This window comes from Salmo salar, chromosome 16 (genome assembly GCF_965601325.2).
Source record: "Salmo salar chromosome 16, fSalSal1, whole genome shotgun sequence".
Classification (NCBI taxonomy): Eukaryota; Metazoa; Chordata; class Actinopteri; order Salmoniformes; family Salmonidae; genus Salmo; species Salmo salar.
The window spans coordinates 75,498,557-75,510,000 of record NC_138306.1 but is presented as its reverse complement, the minus strand read 5'-3'; positions in this window follow the sequence as shown (position 1 = coordinate 75,510,000).

Genomic DNA, 11,444 nt, shown 5'->3' with positions numbered 1-11,444 from the left:
AATTGATCATTGCTCCAACCAATAATTCATTGTGATGGAGGTGACGTGGTGTGTGCACGGAGAGCGCCGGCCCCGCAATGGCCCCCGCATACTAAACAGGGCCGCCGACCAATGGAGTCGCGGGGATGCGGCCCAGGTGACGTCCTGTTTATCCTCTGATAAATGGCAGGTCAAACGGGTTGGCTGTGCCTGCCATATCCCTCAGCGCCATGTCGCTGCCGCCTCCGAATGCTCATCACCCTCCCCAAACACCCCCTCTACCCCACTGACACACCCCACACCCCGTCTTAACACCCCTCCATCCGCCCTCTTCCTCTCCGCACCGGGTCCTTTTATTCTCCACCAGCGCTCGTAGCTCCGTCAGCAAAGTCAAGCTGCTGACTTCTCTTCCCTTCAGCTTCAACTTTGAACACAATTAACTTTGTAATTGCATTTGTTTTAGAAGGAGTATGGGAGTGATTATCAAAGCCACCCATGATCTTCCATGCACGCCGGCAGCATCTTGATCTCGGCGGTGCAGGCGTGCCTACAGGGGGTAAGGTTGGGTAGACGCTTCAAAGAGGGAGATTCCTCCTCTTCTTCTTGTCCTTCTCCAAACTCTTATTATACTCCACTGATTGATCTCCTCTTGTGTTGTTTGTGTGCGTTTGTTTGTTTGTTTGTTTGTTTACGAGGTCATCCTCGGCTCGTTTGAAAAATCCCAGGTTTGTTGGTCACTTCAGTTGCGTCCGTCAAGCTAAGATTGAAGATGGTGATCGAAGACTTGGGGGAAACAAGTGCACGCTTGATTGGAATTTCAAGAAGTTGATGGGAAACTGGCGTTGTTTAGTCTGACGTTTCGCTTTTATTCTCGGTTTTGTTTTGAGGGCTTGTGCTATAGCATGTTGTTCCTATACAGTAGTTCTGCATTTAAAAAAAAAAGTTTCCTTTTTTTAACTAGGCAAGTCTACATGTGATATTCAGTAATACTCCTCTCTTTGAGGACAAGATAAATGGGCATCCTGTTTTGATCTATTTAACTCTACATTGCTTTTTAATTATTGCTACAATCTCCTATTGTCTGCTTTTTCCCATTGGAAGTTAACAAGCAAATATTGCATTTGGTGAAACTGAAATTCCTGGCCTGTGACATATTCTTTATTGTTACGGTACACAACAAAATGCTTTATTCTGGTTGAATTCTGCTGCTCTTTCTTAGCACGCTGAATTTGAATAAAACACCAGTATTTCCACTCTTCTTTTAATTGAAATGCAAACGATGTTAGCATTAGGGCCACAGAATTGGCAATACTCTCTTGCTAGAATGATAAAGGCTTTTCTGCTATTTTCTGTGGCTATCGACTTGGTCATGTGTGTAATTGCCTAATGCCGTGTTAGACCCTCAGATGCACCAATGCAAATATTAAGGAGAAGAGCCAGCTTAATAAAATGCTGTTCAAACAATATGGGGCCTGAGTTTATCTCCGCTTGTCCAGTCTCACAGCGCGGGCCCGGAGAGAGGAGAGGAAGGCAGGGACGGGCTCGGTATCAAGATTAGACCAGCTCCTTCATATGCAAGAAAAGAGAGGAAGAACAAAGCGAGGTACGATTAAATGGATTCATGAAAAAAAGTGACACAGCCCCCCCCCCCCCCCAAAAAAAATTAAAGAACAGGAGATATATATGAGAGCGAAAGAGAGAGAGAGCGAGAGAGAGAGAGAGAGAGCGAGAGAGAGCGAGAGAGAGACTTTAATGGTATCGATCCTGTTCAAGGCCATGGTGGAGATGAAGGCCACCCTCCAGAGATGTCCTGCTCTCACCTCGACCCTAGGCCAATGCCTGACCTCTGACCCCTTGACCCTGACAGTCCAGCCGCCAGACCTCTGTGATCTTGGAGCTATAGTCAGCTCGGCAGGAGAGCACAGACACATGCGTACACACTGGTATGACACACACACAACACCTCTCCAAATGAGAATTGACTTTCCCCCTCCGTGGAAGCTGGGAGATGTGGGTTAAAGTATATCAAAGTATGTCAATAGTGTTTCAAAAGAACAATTTCTCCCCAGAATTGTGGAACGGTGGGATGTTTTGACATTTACTTGGTGGAGGGGAAAACGTTAGTGTGTCCTATGAGGCACTTGAAGGGAGTTGTCGGGCTGCTAACTGCCTGTTCCTATTGATCTGGTCGGTTAAATTGCATGCACACAGAGGCTGGAGAGAAGAGGGGAGAGCACTGAGGGCCAGCTGCAGTGGGCCTAACAGCCGAGAGAGAGGGGAGAGCACTGAGGGCCAGCTGCAGTGGGCCTAACAGCAGAGAGAGAGGGGAGAGCACTGAGGGCCAGCTGCAGTGGGCCTAACAGCCGAGAGAGAGGGGAGAGCACTGAGGGCCAGCTGCAGTGGGCCTAACAGCCGAGAGAGAGGGGAGAGCACTGAGGGCCAGCTGCAGTGGGCCTAACAGCAGAGAGAGAGAGAGAGGGGCTGTTCAGATAGCAGCTCTAATGGTAATTGCATTCGATCCTCTCTCTCTCAGACGCATGATTTAGCGGCTACTCTCTCATTAATAGTTCACATCAAATATTTTGGGGGAAGAGAGAGAGAGAGCTTCATTAATATTGCAAAGTAGAAAAGCAGTTGTTAAACATGATAGTTGATCATTGCTAAAGGGACACTTGGCTGTCAACAGCTGTACTTTATCATTGAGCAGCTTCGTTGGGTGGTGTTTGTAGGACGCGAGGGAATGATGGCTCTTTCACGGCTCCAGGTGATTAGCCAGAATGGATTGCAGCAGGAAGCTAACCCCTGCCTGTGTCTCCCTCTCAGACTGCAAGCTACCATCAATTTCCTCCCATCCTATTGTTGAACAGAGAGTACAGGGCAGCTTTAGACTGCTAATAAACTCACAGCTTCTGAGGAGACAGGTTGATGTGCAGTATTAACTGATCAGATATCAGTCCTGCCTTGCTTTGAACTTGACCACAAGCGTGAGTACATTTACTTGACTGCCAAAACACGCAGTAAAATGTAGTTACTGTAGAAATCTCCTAAAAAGCTATGGAGAACATATGCATGGTTAAAAGTGACAGTGTCTCACTAACTTATCTGAATCAGTCCTAACCCTATAGAGAATATATCTGTTTGATCACTTATCCCTGTTGTCTGTTTGGATCTCTCCTCCCTGTTGTCTGTTTGGATCTCTTCTCCCTGTTGTCTGTTTGGATCTCTTCTCCCTGTTTGGATCTCTTCTCCATGTTGTCTGTTTGGATCTCTCCTCCCTGTTGTCTGTTTGGATCTCTCCTCCCTGTTGTCTGTTTGGATCTCTCCTCCCTGTTGTCTGTTTGGATCTCTCCTCCCTGTTGTCTGTTTGGATCTCTTCTCCATGTTGTCTGTTTGGATCTCTTCTCCCTGTTGTCTGTTTGGATCTCTCCTCCCTGTTGTCTGTTTGGATCTCTTCTCCCTGTTGTCTGTTTGGATCTCTTCTCCCTGTTTGGATCTCTTCTCCATGTTGTCTGTTTGGATCTCTCCTCCCTGTTGTCTGTTTGGATCTCTCCTCCCTGTTGTCTGTTTGGATCTCTCCTCCCTGTTGTCTGTTTGGATCTCTCCTCCCTGTTGTCTGTTTGGATCTCTTCTCCCTGTTGTCTGTTTGGATCTCTCCTCCCTGTTGTCTGTTTGGATCTCTTCTCCCTGTTGTCTGTTTGGATCTCTTCTCCCTGTTGTCTGTTTGGATCTCTTCTCCCTGTTGTCTGTTTGGATCTCTTCTCCCTGTTGTCTGTTTGGATCTCTTCTCCCTGTTTGGATCTCTTCTCCCTGTTGTCTGTTTGGATCTCTTCTCCCTGTTGTCTGTTTGGATCTCTTCTCCATGTTGTCTGTTTGGATCTCTCCTCCCTGTTGTCTGTTTGGATCTCTTCTCCCTGTTGTCTGTTTGGATCTCTTCTCCCTGTTTGGATCTCTTCTCCCTGTTGTCTGTTTGGATCTCTTCTCCCTGTTGTCTGTTTGGATCTCTTCTCCCTGTTTGGATCTCTTCTCCCTGTTGTCTGTTTGGATCTCTTCTCCATGTCGTCTGTTTGGATCTCTTCTCCATGTTGTCTGTTTGGATCTCTTCTCCCTGTTGTCTGTTTGGATCTCTTCTCCATGTTGTCTGTTTGGATCTCTTCTCCCTGTTGTCTGTTTGGATCTCTTCTCCCTGTTGTCTGTTTGGATCTCTTCTCCCTGTTGTCTGTTTGGATCTCTTCTCCCTGTTTGGATCTCTTCTCCCTGTTGTCTGTTTGGATCTCTTCTCCCTGTTGTCTGTTTGGATCTCTCCTCCCTGTTGTCTGTTTGGATCTCTTCTCCATGTCGTCTGTTTGGATCTCTTCTCCATGTCGTCTGTTTGGATCTCTCCTCCCTGTTGTCTGTTTGGATCTCTCCTCCCTGTTGTCTGTTTGGATCTCTCCTCCCTGTTGTCTGTTTGGATCTCTTCTCCCTGTTGTCTGTTTGGATCTCTCCTCCCTGTTGTCTGTTTGGATCTCTCCTCCCTGTTGTCTGTTTGGATCTCTTCTCCCTGTTGTCTGTTTGGATCTCTTCTCCCTGTTGTCTGTTTGGATCTCTCCTCCCTGTTGTCTGTTTGGATCTCTTCTCCCTGTTGTCTGTTTGGATCTCTTCTCCCTGTTGTCTGTTTGGATCTCTCCTCCCTGTTGTCTGTTTGGATCTCTTCTCCCTGTTGTCTGTTTGGATCTCTCCTCCCTGTTGTCTGTTTGGATCTCTTCTCCCTGTTGTCTGTTTGGATCTCTTCTCCATGTTGTCTGTTTGGATCTCTTCTCCCTGTCGTCTGTTTGGATCTCTTCTCCCTGTTGTCTGTTTGGATCTCTTCTCCCTGTTGTCTGTTTGGATCTCTTCTCCCTGTTGTCTGTTTGGATCTCTCCTCCCTGTTGTCTGTTTGGATCTCTCCTCCCTGTTGTCTGTTTGGATCTCTTCTCCCTGTTGTCTGTTTGGATCTCTTCTCCCTGTTGTCTGTTTGGATCTCTTCTCCATGTCGTCTGTTTGGATCTCTTCTCCCTGTTGTCTGTTTGGATCTCTCCTCCATGTCGTCTGTTTGGATCTCTCCTCCCTGTTGTCTGTTTGGATCTCTTCTCCCTGTTGTCTGTTTGGATCTCTTCTCCATGTTGTCTGTTAGGATCTCTTCTCCCTGTTGTGTGCTGATGCTAATCCTATAAGTGATGTCACTTAAACACAACTTAGTGGCCTATCCATCCCCAGCTCCCCATCCGCCTGTCGATAGACTAAACACGACACCCACATTTTATGTCACAGTAGTCACATCGTCTTATGTTGTCCATTTGTATCATTCACCATCTACGATGCTCACAGCACTCTAACAATTAATGAGGTAGAGATCAGAAAAAAGGTGATATCTAGAACCTAAAATGGTCATTAGGCTGTCCCCATAGGAAAACCCTTTGAGGAACCCTTTTTGGATTCAGGAAGAACCCTTTTGTTTCCAAGTAGAACCGTATTGGTTTCCATGTAGAATCCTTTCCACAGAGGGTTCTACATGTAACCCAAAAGGGTTTTACCTGGACCCAAAAAGGGTTCTCCTACGGGGACAGCCGAAGAACTCTTTTGGAACACTTTTTTCTAAGAGTGTATGTTGCATGTGTGCAATAAACATGACTGCTCTGAATCTGTCTGAGTTTTACAGTACAGAAATGTATTGAATGACCCAGTGCAGTTAAACAACTGTATTGACTGACCCAGTGCAGTTACATAACTGTATTGAATGACCCAGTGCAGTTACACAACTGTAATGAATGACCCAGTGCAGTTAAGGAACTGTATTGAAATTCCCAGTGCAGTTAAACAACTGTATTGAATGACCCAGTGCAGTTGCAGAACTGAATTCAATGACCCAGTGTAGTTACACAAATGTATTGAATGATCCAGTGCAGTTACAGTTACAGAACTGCCATCTGTCTATCTCCTCCTTTGAATTCCATGCTGTCACAGTCACTAGCCCATTCAAGCTTAACATCCTTATCATTTATCACCCTCCAGGTTCCCTTGGAGAGTTCATCAATGAGCTTGACGCCTTGATAAGTTCCTTTCCTGAGGATGGCTCACCCCTCACAGTTCTGGGTGACTTTAACATTTACATTCTAAGTCATTTAACAGACACTCTTATCCAGAGCGACTTACAAATTGGTGCATTCACCTTATGATATCCAGTGGAACAACCACTTTACAATAGTGCATCTAAATCTTTTGGGGGGGGGGGGGGGTTAGAAGGATTACTTTATCCTATCATAGGTATTCCTTAAGTCAAACGACACCGCTGGTCCTGCTCACATTGCCCTACCCTATGCTTTGACCTCTTTCTCCCCTCTCTCCAGATGAAATCTTGCGACTTGTGATGGCCGGCCGCCCAACAACCTGCCCGCTTGACCCTATCCCCTCCTCTCTTCTCCAGACCATTTCCGGAGACCTTCTCCCCTACCTCACCTCGCTCATCAACTCATCCTTGACCGCTGACTACGTCCCTTCCGTCTTCAAGAAAGCGAGAGTTGCACCCCTTCTCAAAAAACTTACACTCGATCCCTCCGATGTCAACAACTACAGACCAGTATCCCTTCTTTCTTTTCTCTCCAAAACTCTTGAGCGTGCCGTCCTTGGCCAGCTCTCTTGCTATCTCTCTCAGAATTACCTTCTTGATCCAAATCAGTCAGGTTTCAAGACTGGTCATTCAACTGAGACTGCTCTTCTCTGTGTCACGGAGGCTCTCCGCACTGCTAAAGCTAATTCTCTCTGCTCTCATCCTTCTAGACCTATCTGCTGCCTTTGATACTGTGAACCATCAGATCCTCCTCTCCACCGGCGCGGCTCACTCTTGGATTGCGTCCTACCTGACAGGTCGCTCCTACCAGGTGGCGTGGCGAGAATCCATCTCCGCACCATGTGCTCTCACCACTGGTGTTCCCCAGGGCTCAGTTCTAGGCCCTCTCCTATTCTCGCTATACACCAAGTCACTTGGCTCTGTCATATCCTCACATGGTCTCTCCTATCATTGCTATGCAGACGACACACAATTAATCTTCTCCTTTCCCCCTTCTGATAACCAGGTGGCGAATCGCATCTCTGCATGTCTGGCAGACATATCAGTGTGGATGACGGATCACCACCTCAAGCTGAACCTCGGCAAGACGGAGCTGCTCTTCCTCCCGGGGAAGGACTGCCCGTTCCATGATCTCGCCATCACGGTTGACAACTCCATTGTGTCCTCCTCCCAGAGTGCTAAGAGCCTTGGCGTGACCCTGGACAACACCCTGTCGTTCTCCGCTAACATCAAGGCGGTGAACCGATCCTGTAGGTTCATGCTCTACAACATTTGCAGAGTACGACCCTGCCTTACACAGGAAGCGGCGCAGGTCCTAATCCAGGCACTTGTCATCTCCCGTCTGGATTACTGCAACTCGCTGCTGGCGGGGCTCCCTGCCTGTGCCATTAAGCCCTTACAACTCATCCAGAACGCCGCAGCCCGTCTGGTGTTCAACCTTTCCAAGTTCTCTCACGTCACCCCGCTCCTCCCCACACTCCACTGGCTTCCAGTTGAAGCTTGCATCTGCTACAAGACCATGGTGCTTGCCTACGGAGCTGTGAGGGGAACGGCACCTCCGTACCTTCAGGAGGTACACAACTTTATTGAATGACCCAGCGCAGTTACGGAAATGTATTTAATGACCCAGTGCGTTTACAGAACTGTATTGAATGACGCAGTTCACTTACCGAACTGTTTTGAATGACCCAGTGCAGTTACACAACTGTATTGAATGACCCAGTGCAGTTACACAACTGTTTTGAATGACCCAGTGCAGTTAAGGAACTGTATTAAATGACCCAGTGCAGTTAAGAAACTGTATTTAATGACCCAGTGCAGTTACGGAACTGTATTGAATGACCCAGTGCGTTTACAGAACTGTATTGAATGACCCAGTGCACTTACCAAACTGTTTTGAATGACCCAGTGCAGTTGAACATCTGTATTGAATGACCCAGTGCAGTTGAATAACTGTGTTGAATGACCCAGTGCAGTTACAGAACTGTATTGAATGACCCAGTGCAGTTACAGAACTGTATTGAATGACCCAGTGCAGTTACAGAACTGTATTGAATGACCCAGTGCAGTTACGGAACTGTATTAAATGACCCAGTGCAGTTACAGAAGTGCAGAAAGGTACATTGTCTTTGTCATTGCACCAAAGTAGAGGAGGTGCTAACAAACTACTCTGTCAAGGACCTGGGCCAAAATGTGTGCTTTGGTCTGCAGTCACAGTTTATTAGCCATACTCCAGACTTGAAGATCTTAATGCGTGAATAAATTAATTGTTGTTTGTGTATCAAACATCCTCCAATCATTGAGTGTGATAACAGTTTTAAAATGTCCTTGACATTGTCCCCTAGATATAGATGGATGGTGTCTGTGTGAATATGTGTTTATTTGAACCGAGGGTGTAAAACTCCATCCCTGGAACGTATCCAAAAGTGTTTTTTCACCACTCTCATTGTTAATGTTCAAGTATTGTGTGTGATAGTGGGGTATTCAGCCCAATGATCCTCTTATAGCAGCTCTATCCCTTTGTTTTAGCAACAATTAAAACTGTTAAGCCACTGTCTGTTGTCTTTTTTTGGTTTGTTTTTGTATTTTCTCGCTAAAAGCTTTTTTTTTATTGATAATTTCTCAAAGCCAAAAAGCTCAAGGGGATCACATATTGATTCTTTCATTTAACCAAAGACACGCACAGTACGGCATTCTTTCTACAGAAAATTAGAGATTTGCTATTGAAACAAATAAAGCACTAAGGGTTTGTTGAAGTTAGCTTATTTGTGGTACTGCATCTACTGCTGGGTCCTAATAGTTGTATAATGTGCCTACCGTTTCTGTACAGTCTCATTTGGTGTACACAAACTATAAATATACATGTATAAGCTGTGTATAGTGTTTGCAGTTACCTGTGGAAAAAAAATGTACTTTTGGAAAATGTGTTTTTTCTGTATAATGGCCTCTGACTTAGTGAGATTGTTCCCATCAATCTGATGGTTGCTCGGAGCTGAATATAAAATGATTATTCCTTCATAATGAAGTGATTTTAGTTTGGGAGTATCCTTGGCCTTGCTCCAGGTGCCTTCAGATGGCGAACAGATGTCTAGAAGCATCTCCAAAGACTTCTCTACTTCACTTCTTTTTTTCACTTTAACCAGATTCTCCCTGCCTTATTGGAGGGGCTGAATTTCTGAATTCCACCCAAGTTTCTTTAACATTAGTTAAGAGCAAAACTATTTTTTTTTTATAATTCTTTTTTACAGAAAGCTCTTAAAACATATTGACAGGAATAATTCTGAGATGTTGAGTTTGGATGAATTGGAAATGGTTCTGTTCCTTGGCTATGTATTTAAATATGCAATATGGACAGTAGTCTGTTGCTTCTCTCATTAGGCACACAGAGCAAGGCTGAATTTAAAACCGTGACAGTTTAGTGGCATGTGTAAACATGCAGGCTTTGCTTGGCAGATGAGCCAAGTGTATTAGCAAGAGGTCCATGGAGCAAGAAATAGTACTGAAATATTGATGGGGTTTGATTTGGATCCACCCTCCAAGGATGAGGCATTGAAAACTTGCAATCTGTGGATCGCCTAAGGCAAACTGGCACGGAGGTCAACCCTATAGGTTTTTCTTTACATGAAAACAACTCGTCGAAGGGAAAAGACCGAGCGAAGGAAGAAAAAATATTATACACCTGGGATCGGGATTTTGGCTTTAGAGGGTTATGGATTTTTTAGTTTTTTAGTTTTTTTGTTACAGACATCTTCCCTCATTTTCTCTGGATCAAAAATCAATTTTGGATCATCCATTCAATATTAAATCTGGCAGCTACTTGTACACACAACAAACTCAATTTGCTGAGGGGTTTTGAGATCTTTCATGGACATGTATCAATGGCTGAAATCAAAGAGCCTCTCTTTCATTTTAAAATACATTGACAACAGGTCTTATATTGTCTTGTCAACTTTTGAGATGCATCAAGCATTTCTCATTCCAAATGAAGCAAAGTTTCAGGCTATTATCCTTTTTAAAATGACTTTTCTTATTTTCATTTGTCTCTCTGAAATGTTGTTTACTGTATTTTTTGTCTTATACTTTTATGTATTATATTATGAGGGGAAAATAAATAAAGAGGAAATAAAATGTGGAATAAATATGCATAATTAAGACATTGCAATCCAATTCCCCAGAAAGTGGCACTGGGCAACGGACACAGTACTTCTCCCAGAACAGACACACAAACACTGAATGTGAAATGTACTGTATGAATGGTAAGTGGTTAATTTGAAATCACCAGATCAGAGACCGACACTGGCGACACATCGTGTATCCCATGACAACTCCCACCAAAACAGAGAGGAAGGACTCATTTCCCCATGGTTACCCAGTCAATGAATCCAGGAAATTGGGCAGAGGTTGGCAGCAGGCCCTCTGTGCCTCCTGTGACAGCATTAAATCCCTACCCCTCCAACAGGGTCAATCAGGGAACCCAGAAAACATGCCTGATTATTTTTCGCCAGTTGTATTTTATCTCTTTTCATTTTCAACATGATCATGTAGCGGGAAGCAATTATTTCACCTATGAGGTTATGGATAAATCTGTAGTTCCTCACCATTGAGGGCTGTTTTGTATTAATTGTGGTCAAATCTCTTGAAACAGGACAAGTGTTTTGTGAGCTGAAGTGGCTTTTGTAATTTTGGGGGTGAAATCTTGTTGCCTTTTTGTACACCTGAAACAACACATGAAGTAATTACAAAGCCAACAATTACCCAGCCAACCACCAGACATAATCGATAGGCCATCAGACAGAGGGTCAGGGTGCAAATGTCAGGGGTCAAAGTTCAATGGCAAACGCTATTGCAGTGTGAGTGTGTGTGAGCATGGGGGGTGGGAGAGTTCCTCGAGAGGAAGAGGATGCTGATTCAACAGGGAGTGCAACAGAATGGGATTGAGTCAGACGCAGGGCTGTAAATAAATGATATATTCTTCTTGAGGCACGGAGTATTGATCAGGATACCACATTATTGTAGCCCTGAGGACTGCACCTCGGAACAGATGGGATACAATGCCTAACAGACATACACTGGTAGGTCTAGAATTAAAACTTCAGGCCTATAGGCCTCAACATGCAATTCTCTCTTATTTCATACAGACATAAAATATGGTCTAGAATACAGACTAGGCCAACTGTAAATACTCAAACTGTAAGTCTCTCCTACTATACTTTGATACTGTATATGTACTATGTATTTCAAAGCAAGGTGATCTTGTAATACAGATGTAGGATCTTAATTTGACCTATATTGTCACAGCAAAAATAATCCAGCAGCAACAGGATTTGACATAGTGTTGCTTGATAATGTTGCTTGATCGGTGGTTAGGCTATTAGCTGGC